The sequence below is a fragment of the Bolinopsis microptera genome, chromosome 1, assembly GCF_026151205.1.
Source record: "Bolinopsis microptera isolate Bmic1 chromosome 1, MBARI_Bmic_1.0, whole genome shotgun sequence".
Classification (NCBI taxonomy): domain Eukaryota; kingdom Metazoa; phylum Ctenophora; class Tentaculata; order Lobata; family Bolinopsidae; genus Bolinopsis; species Bolinopsis microptera.
Genome location: NC_087072.1, coordinates 19,126,990 through 19,132,980, shown reverse-complemented (window position 1 = coordinate 19,132,980; position 5,991 = coordinate 19,126,990). Strand labels below are relative to the sequence as shown.

Here is a 5,991-nt window from a genome sequence, read left to right as displayed (position 1 = left end):
CTATTGTATCAGTTTTCGCCTTGTACACTAACTTTCGCTGACTTTCGCCCAGTCATCATACAGCACCATGGCAGTGTTTACTGAGGCTATAATCCCCGCCAGTAAATCCATGGTTGTTTCCTTGCATAGCGCTTAGTGGTTTTTGGTACAGCTAGTTTGCAGGTTTCGTCCGAATGCTGTTTTTAAGGATATCATAGAAATGTTAGTAAAAAACTAAATTGGTTCTTGTCCCTAGGTTTGGTTACCCCAGACTTCAGCAAATGATCAGTGTATTGATTTACAATAGCATAGTTAATTGGGGTGTGCTTGTGAATATTTTTGGTCTTGGCTAATTTTTTTTGTCCCCCCCACAGGGGGTACCCCCAAATATTGTCAATATAGGGAGGTGATGAGATATGTGTAACAGTATGACTCCATAGGCAGTAACAGAGTCTAGGTCATCTTGTAATGAGTGTCGATGCACGAGGCATTACATCCAGGCTTTCATGAATTGCTATGATATCAATGGAAAAAGAAGCCACTACAAATAGGACATCTTCATACTGTGCATAATGCTACTGAGGTTACTAATGGAGAATTAATGTTAAAAAATCCATCACCTGCAATGTGTGTATGTTTGGTGCTTTATCAGTATTGACGACCATTCCTTGGAGAGCTTGCTCAGCATTGCCACTTGGAGCGTTAATAATTACTCCAATAGAAGTAGAGTTTCCTGCTACCTATATTTAAAAACAAAAAAACCTTGATCCATTTAGTAGCATTTAATTCTGAGAATATGAGGGATGAAATTGGCAATATTTCAACTTTGTAATCAAATAATTTTAAATCTTCCATAAAAAGTAACTTTTCAAAAACCTGATATATCCAAAACACGCAACCGCCTTCCAAGTTGACTTTTAAAATACTTCTGAAACTGAAGAGACCCCGAGACGTTTGCTTTCATAGTCTTGGAAATGTTTAATTTTTCCAGATCAACTTTGTACTTTCGTAGGTTCTCGAAGATCTTCTCCGAACGCACAAATTCACAACTAAGGTAGTAAGTCATTATTACGAAATTAAAAAATCAAGAATTATTACTATGTCATTTAACTTCCAAAATACTGACCATGAAAATAAATCATAAAAACTAACTTGTTAACGCTCAGACTCCTTAGGTTGCAACATTTTTTGACAATAGTCTCCACACACAACGAACTGTTCACCGTTTTATAACAATTGTTCAGATTAACAGTTTCGACATCCTTAGCCTTCTTGAAGATGAGTTCTAAGAAGGTCGGTGAGAAAGCGGCAGGACAGAAACTGAAATCCAGTTCCCGACAGCTGGGATGTAGAACGAGCATGTAGTGGGATCTTCTCAGCCGATGTTCTGAAATGTTCTTCAGTATCTCCCACCTCTCTTCCTCTGTGAAATCTGAAAGCAAACTTTAAACTTCTCCGTTTAATTGTAATACTTAGTATCTGTTTAATCTTTTTAGCGCAGACAGTGGTCCTTTAGCCAGAATTTAGGCAATTGTCAGTAACAGTCGAATAAGTTAGTCCGAGTCAGATGTAATGTAATAGGTTCATTATAGTCCTTAGACATATTATCTTCTATTGGAGCCTGAAGTATCGGGTGTGATATTGGCACTTGGCAAGTACCATATCAGTGAACAGGGCCTCTAGCTAATAATTAGACCCCAGGGCGGTTACCCCCATGACAATACTGAGTATTTACGAAACTGCCAGCTAAGAGGATGAGAGGGGCTTTCTCCTCTTCAACAGACAGAAAAGTAAATAACACTCACCATAGCCCTGAGCTGAGGCTCGTCATACCACGTGACATGACATTGTACCACGTGTTATGACGTCACACTACGCGGTATGTCACGTGATATGATGTCACACTACGCGTCATGTCACGTGGTATGACGTCACACAGGAAAGTAAATAACCTAACACTCACCATAGCCCTGGAGCTCGTCTACAGAGTTAACCGTGCACGCTGGGACTGATTTGCCGGTGAGGTAGGAGTGAGAGTCATAAACTGGAGCTCTTCTGTAGGTCTGAGAGGAAATCAGTTGTGTGAGTAGGCTATTAGAAGTGAAATACAACAAAATAGTTTCTCGTATTAAATAAAAACTGAAAAGTTTTTAAAAATTCCAACCTCCAGAACTTAGTAATGTGTAAAATGTAACCTTTTCGTGTTGGTTGTATTTGTTGAGGATAGGATCGGAGATGTATTTGGACAATAGCTTTCTTAACATTAACTGAAAAAGAGAAACACTTATGACGTAAATATTGCAGATGGAGGCATTGCTACTAATCATGATAACTGAACACGGTCATGCAGAAATAAAACTAACACTCAGTAGTGCACTATTTTATAGTCGACAGAAAAGGTTCTTTGTGTTTATATTATACTGAGAATCGCAGCACTGTACGAAATGTACGAAATTTTCATGAGGTAACTTAATTTAATGACATAATAATTGATTAAATTGTCAGTAAAAATAAATTCTAATCCACAATTTACACATACCTTAGCAGCTAGATACCTTGCCCTAGGCTTCCTCTCCTCATCCACCTTGACAGAGATATCGTTTATACTGAGCCCAACTGATATCCTGTCATTCTTTTGGTCAGACTCTCTCCATACAATCTGAGTAGATATATCAAGAAATATTATAATACTTGTAATGCATTATATCCGAGTTGAAAATACATAATATACAATATACATGTATAACCTGCTTAAGGCTTTGTGATTGTTTTACGAATTATTTCTTATAATTTCAAGAGAATTTCCTTGTAAATCAGTTAAAATTGGTTTGGGGGGGGGGGGGGGGGGGGGGGGTGCCCACTGCCAATTATATCTAACCTTGGGAAGTCCCTGTGACTTTAGGAAGGCTCTCAAGACTTTGATTGCATGGTTCGACGAACCTGCCGTCTCTTTCAAAATTTCTTCGTTTAATTCCTAAAAAGTGACGATTACTACATATAATTGTAAAAGGGCGTATCAAACGTTGATAACGACGAAATCTTTATCCTTTCAACCCTGATTTACAATGTATCTTCTTTATATCGAGCAATACATGGTATTACTTGAAATATTTAACGGTTTGAAGCACATGCTTTCGTACATTTAACTGTAATGTAGTACGTACGTTGCACAATGTACAATGTACATTGCATAAATAAGCAATGCATGGTAAAGTATTTCTTATCTCTTTTACGAAAATAAGGAGATGGCTCGAGGAGGGGGCTCGAAAAAAACCAAAGATACTCTCCTTGTAAAGTTGTAATAGTATGCAGTAAGGTATGTATATTCTTCACATGTACGATTTAAATTGCTAAGTAGGAAGTACCTGATTATCTATAAAATACTCCGTGACGTCATCACAGTCATTTTCACGGAGGTATCTGGAAATCTTGTACAATCTGAAAAAATGTTGCGTTAAAGATTGATCCAGATAAATCGATTCGTGGGTTATTAAATTACATCGGATAAATTTTAAATACTGTGAATCAGAAATTAAAAAGATATTTAAAATAGCATTGTTTTATTTTTCTCACTCACTCTTTTATGAAAAGAATGTCAATATTCCTACACACGTAAGCTAAAACGATTTCTTTTAGTGTCTTTACTTGAACAGCCATGTTGTCTTGGTAACATCTTCTTACAAGTGATCACTCCACTGAGCAATCCAAGGAAATACGTTCTTCTTCTAATTCATCTACTTAAGGATTGTCAGTTTGATATAATTATCTGTTTAAAAAAGAAAAATTTGACAAGAATTTTTGAGACAATTTTTCTAATCAATTTCACTAATCAAAGAAACTTTATTTGAGGATGTTTTGATATTCACATTCAAAATTCGACACATTGCGGGGTCAAAGTAGAGAATCCAATAACATCATAGAAACTTTATAATACATATTTCTAATAACACATATTCATCAAATTTGTATATTAGTATTACTATGTATATTGCACTAAGTATAAAAGTTCTTAGCTAACCTATAGTGTAAATTAGTGTTCTAAATTGTATCTAGCCCAAGGATCACTACAAATTACACTATCAACTATCCTATCATGTCTGATTCAGCGATTGATTATATATATAATATGAAATAATTCCGTAATTCTGAATTATTATTTAAGATATCAGATGATCAATAACCCGTCCAAAGTTTTACTGATGAGTAGTTAGAGCTGACCTTGGTACCCAGAAATGCTTATTGCTATTCATAGCGCAAATTCTTCAATCTATGTAAGTACAATTGAACTATGTAGTTCAATTAACTTTACGAGTCTATGAGAATTCATAATGGAACAGCAATTAACACCTAGAAACGTAAAACCCATAATATAAAATGTTTAGTTTCCTTTTTTTAAAGGAAATGGTCAATATTTCAAAATATCGAATAATACAATTAATCTAGATACGGTTGGGATAACAATACAATCAATATTTAAAAATGAACTAAACAAGTACTACATAATATTGTGTATCAGGAGTGAAAGAGCAGAGCCTTATCAAGTGGGGGGTCCGTAAAATGGTTGGTACATGGGTGGAACCTTCAGAATATCATTATACATGTCCATAAGTTGAGTCGGAACCTCTTTCAGGACATGAGCAGCTAGTCTGCCAGCTCCACCCTGAAAAGTTATAAATCTGTTCAGCTTTCAGAGTTACTAAAAACATTTCAGTCTCACCCAAATATTATATCTAGTCCTGGTCAGCAAACCATTTTGTCGAAAATTTGTATTTACTCTGCTCTTTCACTAATAAGCTAGAAGGTCTTGTTCCAGCATTAATAAAGTTGGTAAAATAGACTGTTAATGATAGTCCGGTATAAACTAAACAATACAGAAAGCAAGAGAATAGAAAATAGGATCCAGGAAACGCAATCTAATTTTACTCGTATTTCGTCGACCCTTCTTCTCGAGACGCTTATCTAATTAATGAAGTAATGCGATAAAGTTATAATATATAGGTGATCTTTCAGAAAACAATTTCATTAAAACAAAACGGTGCGATCTTATCCAATTCATTAATCAGTTCCGTAGAAATCAGTTTAAGTTGGAGGAGGCCCATAGTCGGGCTCGGTACAAGGGCGGAACATGGAGAATGTTATTGTACATTTCACACACTTGAGTAGGGAGCTCTTTCAGGACATGTGAAGCAAGTTTAGCAGGTGATGCCTAGAAAAGGTAAGTCACAAAATGGTCGTATTATATTATCGTATTATTTGAGTTGGTCGTTTAAAAGTGGATAGTTAAAGTTCTACTCAGTGCTCCGGTGACCAGTTTGTTAAGGTGTTGTTAAGATGTTGCTAAGGTGTTGCTAAGGTGTTGCTAAGGTGTTGTTAAGGTGTTGCTAAGGTGTTGTTAAGGTGTTGTTAATGTGTTGTTAAGGTGTTGTTAAAATGTGTTGGAGCCATGACAAAACATAACATAATGTCACACTAAGTTCTCCCTCTTAATACATTTTAATGTGGAGGACAAAGAGAAAGAGAAGTTGGAAAGTGGTGAAATCTATAATATGTGTACTTACATTCTTGAAATCTCTGAAGGGAACAAATTGAACAATGTCTCTCTTTGCTTTGCGATTGCCGAGGGATAACCTGATAAAACCCAATTAGTCGTATTCCCTAACTCAGCCTCAGATATATTGCAGCAAACAAGTAATCGAATTCATAGCTGGTAAAAGAAAGAAATTCTGAGGAAATTATTATTAACTCACAATTTATCGTCAGCATCAAGTCGCTCCATATCAGAAAAGTCAGCGTCTCCAACGCCCACAATAATGATACCTCAAGGGTAGTTCACTTGCCTCTGATAACAGTTATCAGGGACTTTTGAAAACGTCAGAAAAGTTTGATCGATATATAATATTTGGTAACATCACACAAAACAGAATATCAAACTAATGAACATCGTGTAGTGACATTTGAAGAAGAAAGCTAACAATATTGTTCTACCGAGTTCTGGTGAGGCCAGGTATTGTG

The 5,991-nt window shown here is 36.0% G+C and overlaps 2 long non-coding RNA genes across 3 annotated transcripts; both read right to left on the bottom strand.

Moving 5' to 3' along the window:
• Positions 1-1,964: 1,964 nt before the first annotated feature.
• Positions 1,965-2,876, bottom strand: LOC134826065 (uncharacterized). The gene is made up of 4 exons (XR_010161653.1): positions 2,858-2,876; positions 2,519-2,638; positions 2,175-2,246; positions 1,965-2,042 (listed from the first exon to the last, which is right to left on the bottom strand). It is a non-coding gene; the product is annotated as an uncharacterized LOC134826065 (long non-coding RNA).
• Positions 2,877-3,862: 986 nt separating this feature from the next.
• On the bottom strand, positions 3,863-5,788 carry LOC134826066 (uncharacterized). Of its 2 annotated transcripts, none has more exons than XR_010161654.1 (3): positions 5,727-5,788; positions 5,538-5,607; positions 3,863-4,639 (listed from the first exon to the last, which is right to left on the bottom strand). It is a non-coding gene; the product is annotated as an uncharacterized LOC134826066 (long non-coding RNA). The 2 variants fall into 2 exon arrangements; XR_010161655.1 differs by lacking the exon at positions 3,863-4,639 and adding an exon at positions 5,098-5,185.
• Positions 5,789-5,991: the final 203 nt, after the last annotated feature.